Below are 9,319 nucleotides of genomic sequence, written 5' to 3' on the forward strand. Positions count from 1 at the left end.
GCTGCGCTGTGCTGCACCTGCACAGGCGAGCTCTTTTTTTTTTTCAGTTTCCTCTTGACCAAAAAAAAGAAAAGAAGGAACAGTTTTCCAGTATAGATGACTAGGTAGCATAACCGTGCGTTGTTATAGGATAGCTAAAATTTTAAACTAAAAATATACAGATCACATAATAACATAACAATACTGTAAAATTAAATAACGATGTTAAAAATGACATTTAATCCAAAAGGCAAAGTTCGTGAAATCAAATTCAAAGCTCTCATGACTATAAATTCAAATTCCAATGTTGTTCGAATACAAATGACTTCACATATATGCTATCATCCTATAAATAGATTTTTACATGAGTATGTTGAGGATTTTTTATCTCTATCTTACAGTTCACATTCTATACAACTAACAGAAACCTTCATGGGGTTTGCTGCTTTCAAGGTGAAAGACGGAACACAAACCTGATTCTGGTCTCACACTTGGTTAGAAAATAAACCTCTAAAAGATATATTCCCAGCATTGTTCAATATTGTAAGAAGAAAATAAGACTCTATAGCATAAGTACTTAGTTCATCTCCACCAAATATTTCTTTTTGCCGAAATTTGGTAGGTGCAAATCTAAGGGATTGGCACAGAACTGTAAATTCTCTACAAGACGTGAACTTACATGAAGAGAGGGACATCTTTGTTTGGGCGTTATATTCATCAGGAAGTTTCTCATTAAAATCCATGTATGCTGCCTTAATTAACAATGGGATTAGAATCTCACAAGATATTTGGCAAATTAAAATTCCTAAAAAAAATATAGTGTTTGAAAAAAAGGTATGATCTTAACTAAGGACAACCTTGTTAGGCGACATTGGCTTGGTGACACGAAATGTGGCTTCTGTCACTCTCCAGAAACCATTCAACACCTTTTTCTAGATTATTTTTACGCCAAATTATTATGACAAGCAGTACACATATTGTTTGGTATTTCACCACCCCAAAGTTTAGATGATATATTTAATAGGTGGTCCAAAAGGGGTAATAAAAATCTAAACACAATGTTATTAACAGCAGTAGCTGCGCTTTGCTGGACTATATGGATAATGAGAAACGATGTGATTTTTGACAAAAGCAGACCAAAATTTTTTTTGTAGGTACTCTTTAAGGGAACCCATTGGCTTCGACACTGAGCACAATTGCAGTGTTGTAAAGTTATGCGGAATGATCTTGTTTCAACTGGGCAATTTCTTGAGACGTCAACTTTGCAATTCTTTAGTTCCAATGAATGGTTGTCAACTAGATTTATTACCTCTTCTTAGTTAGCTCACTTTTCCATTGTGTTCTTCCAATCGTTTTGGATTGTAAGCTTTCTTTAGTTTGTGTGCTGGCCTACGAGCAAGCTTTATAATAATTGGCATGATTCTATCTATTGATAGATGAAGCCGGATAAACTATCCATTATCTAAAAAAAATAGGAACATAAGAGAGAGGTATTTTTATTTTCTTAAATACAAATGATAGCTTGAAAGGTCCAAATGGCTAGAGGGAGGTGAATAGCCTATTTAAATTTTTTACAAACTTCACTAAGCAAGTGAGTTAGTAAAACAAATGGCAAAGCAATTCTAGCACTAGCTCAATTAAGCTATACAAGCCGCCTATACAAATTAGTACAAGACTAAACACTAAACCACAACAACAAGAGAAGGCTACACAACGACTCTACTCTAAACAATAACTAAGCTACACAAGCTAAACAAAGAGCAAGGTAAGCAAGTAAGTAATAGAATGAAGAGTGATTGTTATACCGACGTTGTAGAGTAGAGATATATCCAATCAATCACAAACACAATCACAATAAAGAATCCTCGGCACAAGATGACACACGATTTTTTACCGAGGTTCACTTGCTTCCTAGCAAGCTTGTTCTCGTTGTGGCGATACACCCACTTGATGGATCACGAGCTAATTGGCAATTCAAAGCCAAACCCTCAGCGAGTGACGCACATCCACTCACAAGATGGGAATCCTCTAAGCCATGAGCAATCCACTAGAGTAGCCAATTGCGATCTCTCGTAGGGAAGGCTCAAGAACCCCTCACAAATCACTTGGCGAGGCTTGAAACAATCTCCAATCATGAGCTCAACACCTCCGCTGCTCCATGTCGTCTAGAGTGTCAGGAAACACCCAAGAGTAACAAGAAATCCGTAGCAAACTCAAGGATCAAGTGCCACTAGATGCAACTCACTAAGCAATGCACTTGAATCTCACTAGGAATCAAGCAAGGAGATGAGTAGAGTGAGTGTTCTCTAGCTCAAAGTTTGTCTCACGTGTTCAAAGGTGCAAGAGAGTACCCCCAAGGCTGGGCACCTTCTATTTAAAAGCCCCTCAAACAAATAGAGTCATTAGCTCTTTCACTGGACAAAAGTCAGGGACACCGGACGTGCAGCCAGTGAGCCATCGAACACTGGAACAGAGTGTCTGATGCTTAGATGACAGCCATGTGTCACCTTTTTGAAACTCATGTGTTGATCTCCAACGGTCATATACAAAGCAACAGACACGGTTAAGTGGGAACCAAATGCATCTGGTGCACACTGGACCCGTACGCAGAGAGGGTGTATTTTCATGTGGGGTCACCGGATACGGACCACCAGACGCTCTCCTAAGCACCAGACCCTTACTCAGAGAGCATTGCAAATGCATAGGGGCATCGGGCGTGTCTGATGCAACCTCACCAGACGCTCCCTAGCGTCAGATGCTCTCTGTCAGAAATGCTCACTTGCGTACTTGCTGACGTCATACTTCACTAGATGCGTGAACAGTGTTCGGCTCGCGTTCGATGCTCAGCAGATGGTGCGTGAAAAACACTCCCACGATTTCTCTAAAGTTTCCACCGGCATAATAGAAAATATGCGTTTTATTTTCTCAAAAGCACCGAATCCCCCTTCGCAAGCTCGGTAGGAGGGAGAGAGGAACCAAAACCCCTCTCTACCCTAGGAACTCCACCTACTTTGCAAATGTGTTAACACCACCATGTGAAAGTGTGTTAGCATTTCACAAACATTTTGTCAAAGGAGTTAGGTTAGCACATGACTAGATCCTAATGCATATGCTCAAGATATGGACCTAGTAGCACTTGACTCGAGAGATGACCGTGATTTCCCCTCTTAGTAGTCTGCTATCTATATTAAATCCGGTCAAACACTTCTCTACTCAACTTAGACTGGCAAAAGTAAAACCCTATGTTTATACATTTGTCCTATGTTTATACCTTTGTCTTGATCACTTAAGTCCTTGTCTATCACCATGATCTCTACTCCATGCTTCATCTCTTTGTAATCATGTGGCCACCTTTCCATGCCACCTTGCACCTTCATCACATGTGTTGCTATGTCTAACTCAAATCACTTAAACACAAGGCATTAGCAACTTGGTGTCATTAATTACCAAAACCAAATTTGGAGTTTCATAGCTCCATAGCATATAATAGAGAAATATTAAACAGAATTAGTTTCAACTATTGTATAGGAAAATAAAAGCCATGATCTGAGTGTTTCTTATCTTCTTCCATCAACAATCACAAAAACAAACGTGAGATTATATGGCAAGAGCATCCTGTAGAACAATGCTACTAATAAATAAATAAATAAATAATCCTAAAAGGTTAAGAAAATGTGGGAAGAACAATAGTATTTAGTAAATGTGAGGAAAAGAATAGAAGAAAGGCATAAACATATACAACTACAAGGGTGCTGATCTCTACTTATGGCATGTATATACAACTACATGTGGGCGTATACTCACGGTAGTAGTTTATCGGCAGACAGGTGCAGAATCTACGAACTCGATGGTGATGCAAGACATAGATAAGGTTTTTATCTAGGTTCGGCCGCCGTATAGGCGTAATACCTACATCATGCGTCTGATTGTATTGATCTGGTACGAGTTGAAATGTCTAAGGGGGTCCCTTGTCTCTCCTTATATAGTCCAGAGGGCAGGGTTACAAATCTGGAAACTAATCCTAGTCGGTTACAATTGTCATAGATGATGCGATATCAATTACTATTCTAACCAACTAGAATCCTGCTTGATCTCCACGTCTTATTTCCTTGCGTGAAACTCCAAGCAGTTGGATCAAGCCTCGAGGTGTCTCGTAATAGGCCAAATCTCTTGGCCCAAGTTTAGCTGTAAGGGTATAGGGGTTTATACCCCCACACTATGTGAATCAAATTGAAGCTTGATTGATCTCAATATCCATATCTAGAAGATATTCAAGCAAGGATCACAATATTGAATAAATGGTTTTTAATGGATGCTTAGTATGATGTGACTTGAGTATAGCTTGATAAGGTGAAGATAGCAAGAAAAGGGCTTTAAGGGACTAAGCGAAGGTGAAGGGCGAGCAATGGTTTGAGCACTGAGGTACCATGGCTAAGGTGAAGAAGATAGTACTTTCATTGAGTCGAGAAACTAATCAAGCTATGAGGAGTTATGTTATATTGAGGATCGAATCTTTTGTTAAAGTGACTTGAAGCTATGAATTGAACTCATATGTATGGAAATGATTTAAGTCACATGCTCAAGGTTAGTTTGCTCAAAGAGATGAGACAAAGGTGATTGCAACCCCTTATGAAGAGATATTGAGAAGAAATGGCATATGAAGACATTAGCGACTTAAGTGGTTGAAATAGTTATATTGTCTTTATCTTGAGTATAGGTATGTCGTGCTATTAATGGGGATGCAATACGAATATAACATTGAACTCCTTGTTGTTCTGACCTTATGAAACAGGGAATGGCACTCCGGCTATTTGCACAGCGAGAGTTGTGTCAATGAGCTCCCACAAACTGATTGCAGTAAAGCCATTCACTCGTTGATATCTGCAACATAGGGTATACTAGATGTTACAGACCTTAAGTCTTGAGGTTGAAAGCCATTCATCATCAGTAATAGCTTAAGCTGAAGTCTGAACACCTCACACCAAACAAAAACTAACTGCTAAAAAGAAAATAATTGTTCTTGTGCATACACAACAACTCCAACTAACCTTTGTGCTTTGAATGAACCAATGTAGATACTAACATGCTGCAATGTTTTTTGTCTCTCAAACTTATCCTGAACAACTACCTGCCTACCTTATCTTGGAGCAACTTCCTGCCTTTTAAGTATACTGCTATATCTTGAGCAATTAAGTAGCCATTAGTCAATGTTTCATATTTATCCGAAGGGATTGTAAAATGAGTATATGCATATTGGTTGGTGACTTTAGTAGTCTTGCTATTTTCTAGTTTAGCGATGTTTCCTGTAGTCAGTTTTTGTTTGGTGGCTTGGTGCAGATATCAAATTATGATGTCAATGTCTAGATTAGTGATAGTGCTTGCACATTTAAATTTGATCCTAGCTGATGATATTTTAATAATCCCCTCCGTGATTACATATGGAAAACACAGTGGTAAGGTGATCTTCCTATGGGCGTGTTTGGCCGCACGCTGGCTCCGGCTCTGTGGTAGCTCTGGCAGCTTATACGCACCAAACAACGCCAGAGGAGCGTTTCTGCACCACGAACAGAGGAGCCAGAGCCCTTTTTTGGTGTACGGAGGTGGAGCCATGATTTGCTGCTCAGCCGCTCTGGTTTTGGCTCCGGCGACGGAGCCCCATTTATGTTGGACACCAGGTTGTTTGTTGTTACTTCTTTTCATGTGGTCGACCTGGTCATGTAAATTATCATGCTTTATGATCAATGTTGCTTTTGACTTGAATGTTCTATCTCTCTTGCCCTTTTCATGTGAGGTAGTTTGGCCTATATTAAGCAATGTTCAGGTGTAAGCTAAATGTCGATAGGCATAGTAAGGATGTAGTTGAATAGTTGAATAATTGGGATCCATGTTTCATTGTGGGTGCCACCAACTAATTAATGAATTTGTTGTTGGTGCTTCTCTTGTGGTCAAGTGGTTGTTCTGTTGGTTCAGAAGAAAATCCACGGAGAGGGAAACAACTTGGATTCATACATAGGTTATTGTGGTATTATTTTTTTTCTTGTTGCAATGCATGAATATTTATCTAGGCTTGAGCGGTCATGAGTTGCTTGTGATCTCTTCTCTGGGGTTGTTTTCCGGTTGGTTACTGGTTTACTGTTGCTCAAATTATCAAGACATTATTTGTTTATATTGCAACAAACGAAAAGGTCTATTACAGTAGAGTTGGTGAGCCTGTGATGCTACACCATATGTGACTGTGTTAATTTCATAAACTTTATTTTTTTATTAAATGCCACCTTAACGTTAGTATTTAATTTCACAGTATTACTATCTTATCGTGTGATCTAGTATAAAAATTTAGTTGTCATATAGCAACGCACGAGCATACCACTTAGTAAAGAAAACATGTAGGAATGAGGGGCGTGAACACTAGACCAGCCAATAAAGCCATAAAGGATACATGCAGAAATGATTTTTTTTAGAGGAAAATCATGGCCTCATGGGGAATGTTGGATCGTTAGCTAGATTTGAAGGGAGCAGAAGCTCACGGTGAAACGAAAACGAACCCCCACACACTACGGCTGCTCTGAGCCTCACATATGACTCGGCTCACAGGACATGTCACTTTTGTTCATCATTTTTTTAAAAATATTTTCCACGTGGTACCATTGAGAAAACAAGAGGAATATTATATATACATATATATATACACACAAGTGATATTCTACACCCTAGGTATAAAATACTATTCTATACCAAAGTGTTATACTGAACACAGTATTGTTCAGTATTTCGTGGTCCTGGGTGTACATTGGATGATACTGAACGTTGTGTAGAATAATATTCTACTCCAAACTGCTATACTGAACAAAATTCAGTATTGTTCAGTACTCGTGTTATTGTTTAGTATTTCGTGGTCCTGGGTGTATGACTTGATGATACTGAACGTTGTTCAGTACTGCTCAGTATTTTTTCTACTCAGTTTTGACTTGCGGTGTAGAATAATATTCTACACTTAGAGTGTAGAATAGCGCTACCTAGAGAGAGAATGTGTGTGTGTGTTTTTTACTCGTACGAGTAGCTACTCGCACTTTTAGTACGCACGGGAGGGTAGGAGTCCCGCGAACGTTAACGGAAGGCTGTATATCAGAAAAAAAAATCCATTGACACATGTTGATTACTTCCATGAAAAACGAATCTAGCTTAAATTATTTACTTGGGTTGGCATGCAATTAGTTACTATCTTTTTGAAATGTGTGCATTATAAATAGTAGTATGTGTATATACTTAATTTTTTTGAAGTATGGTTGCATACTTTAATAAGGACAATGAGTATATATTAATATTAATTTGTATTGTTTTACGTGAACAAATATGTACGCATACTTTAATAAGAAAAAATAAGTATATTTATACACTTGTATTTGGGAGTATATCCATATACTTAGAGGAATATTTTAATGTTTATCTTTAGGGTATGTATTTTCGTCCGGTTTTTAGGACTGCTGTATGAGCACTTGTTTCTTGAGAGTATGTGTACATACATGGAGATACTGTAGTAGTATGTACTATTATTTGCACCAAAATAGTATGAACAAATACAAAGAGAAAATGTGAACATATAATATAACACTTTAGAAAAATATAGAACAATGTAGAAGTGCCGCAATTATAATCTAAAAAAGTATCTAGTGGTACAAACATATCCCAGAAAGTATGAAGTGATAGCTCAGTGTAACAAAGGAAGTATCTGAGGATACTCAAATCTAAAAGTTATCAATTGATGTTTTGATCTCATCTAAAAAAGAGTATCAGATGATACTCTCATCTATCTATAGATAAAAGAAAGAAGTAGCGTGATTACACTGATGCAGATCCTCTCCTGGACGAGTGATGTACTATTCTTTGATCAGATTATAGTAAGAATATTGTTCCTAGTCATCCGAAAGGAAATAATCAAAGTTCGTGCTTTATATATATAAGTATGTACACATACTTCATATTCTAAGTATGTACACATATTATATATTGTATGTACACATACTTCATACTCTGAGTATGTAGCCATACTACATAGCAAGTTCACTTCGTCAGGTATTCCAATGCAAATTATCCACTTTGTTGGCTGCCATCAGTTCAGAAAATGTAGGTTCGCAACCTGCATGAATTAACTTTATTAAATTACATATGTTGCTTATTTAGAAATCTTCAGAACCTAGCTTTATTAGTATAATATCATACTTTCCTCCTTTGGTAGAAGAACAAATATATGTCTTCCAAGATAGCAAGAATTGAGATTACTACAGTATGCAAATTTGGATTAGTATGTGAAGAATTTTCTCAGGGAACAAATTAGTATCCGTGATACCTAGGTTTAAGACAAGTATCAAAGTGGTACAAAATAATCTAAATTGTATCAAGCGATACACTAATCTGAAAAAGTATGTATAGATACGCTAATCCTAAAAAAGTACGTACCAATATGCTAATCAATTGCCCCAGATTTGCAAGCTACAATAAACAAATGGATCATAGCATGAAAAATTAGGACGTACTGTCTCAACCAAACTTGATTCCATCGACGTTGTCTCAGCGGCAGCGCCGCCACACAAAGCATGCTTCTGGCTCGGCAACTACGCGACCAGCCAGACCAAGCATGCTACTGGGACAGAGATGATGCATGCGGCCAGCACGAGGCACGCGGAACTGCTCGGCAGGGATGGAGCCGCCGGATGCCAGTTCCTTCAAGTGGATGCCATCGGGGAGATGAGGAAGCCACCGCAGCTGCAGCCAGGAGAGGGAAGCCCCGCCGCCACAGCCCCTGGTGCGGCTTGTCGCCAGATCGAAGGGCATGGAGGAGGGGGCACCGTCAGATCCATGGGGTGGGGGAGGGTACACCATGGAATAGAGCAAGAAGAGAGCGTTGCCGCTGCCCGCTAGGTGGAAGCGCCGCCATCGGTAAAGTCGAGGTCGGGAGGAATCACTAACTTCGCCGCGGCCGAGGAGATCCGCCGGGGGAGAGGCCCTGCCACCGCCTTCGGCAGGGAAGGAGGCGTTGCGGCCAGATCCACAGGCGATGCTAGATCCTCGACGGTGGCGATGCTTGCATCTCCGGTGGGGACTGAAGGTGGAGGGAGGAGAGGAATACGAGCTGTGGCGGCACAGAGCCGGGACAGGCTCAAGTTCGAGCATTGTGGATGCCGTAAATGACGGTAGATTTTGTTATATACTTTGGATTAACGGGTTTGTTTATTTTCACCCACGAAAGTTTCTGTAAACACGAGCGCCATCGATGGAACGCCGTCATTGCCGTTACATGCGTCTGCATGCAGGATGTTTCGTGTGCGTGTACTACCGAGTA

At 39.5% G+C, this 9,319-nt stretch overlaps 1 long non-coding RNA gene across 2 annotated transcripts; it reads right to left on the reverse strand.

Moving 5' to 3' along the window:
• On the reverse strand, positions 7,564-9,276 carry LOC110434520. 2 transcript variants are annotated; one of them, XR_002452025.1, is made up of 3 exons: positions 8,947-9,276; positions 8,514-8,779; positions 7,564-8,116 (listed from the first exon to the last, which is right to left on the reverse strand). It is a non-coding gene; the product is annotated as an uncharacterized LOC110434520 (long non-coding RNA). The 2 variants fall into 2 exon arrangements; XR_002452024.1 differs by having other exon boundaries at positions 8,514-9,273.

Source organism: Sorghum bicolor, chromosome 1, assembly GCF_000003195.3.
Source record: "Sorghum bicolor cultivar BTx623 chromosome 1, Sorghum_bicolor_NCBIv3, whole genome shotgun sequence".
Taxonomy (NCBI): domain Eukaryota; kingdom Viridiplantae; phylum Streptophyta; class Magnoliopsida; order Poales; family Poaceae; genus Sorghum; species Sorghum bicolor.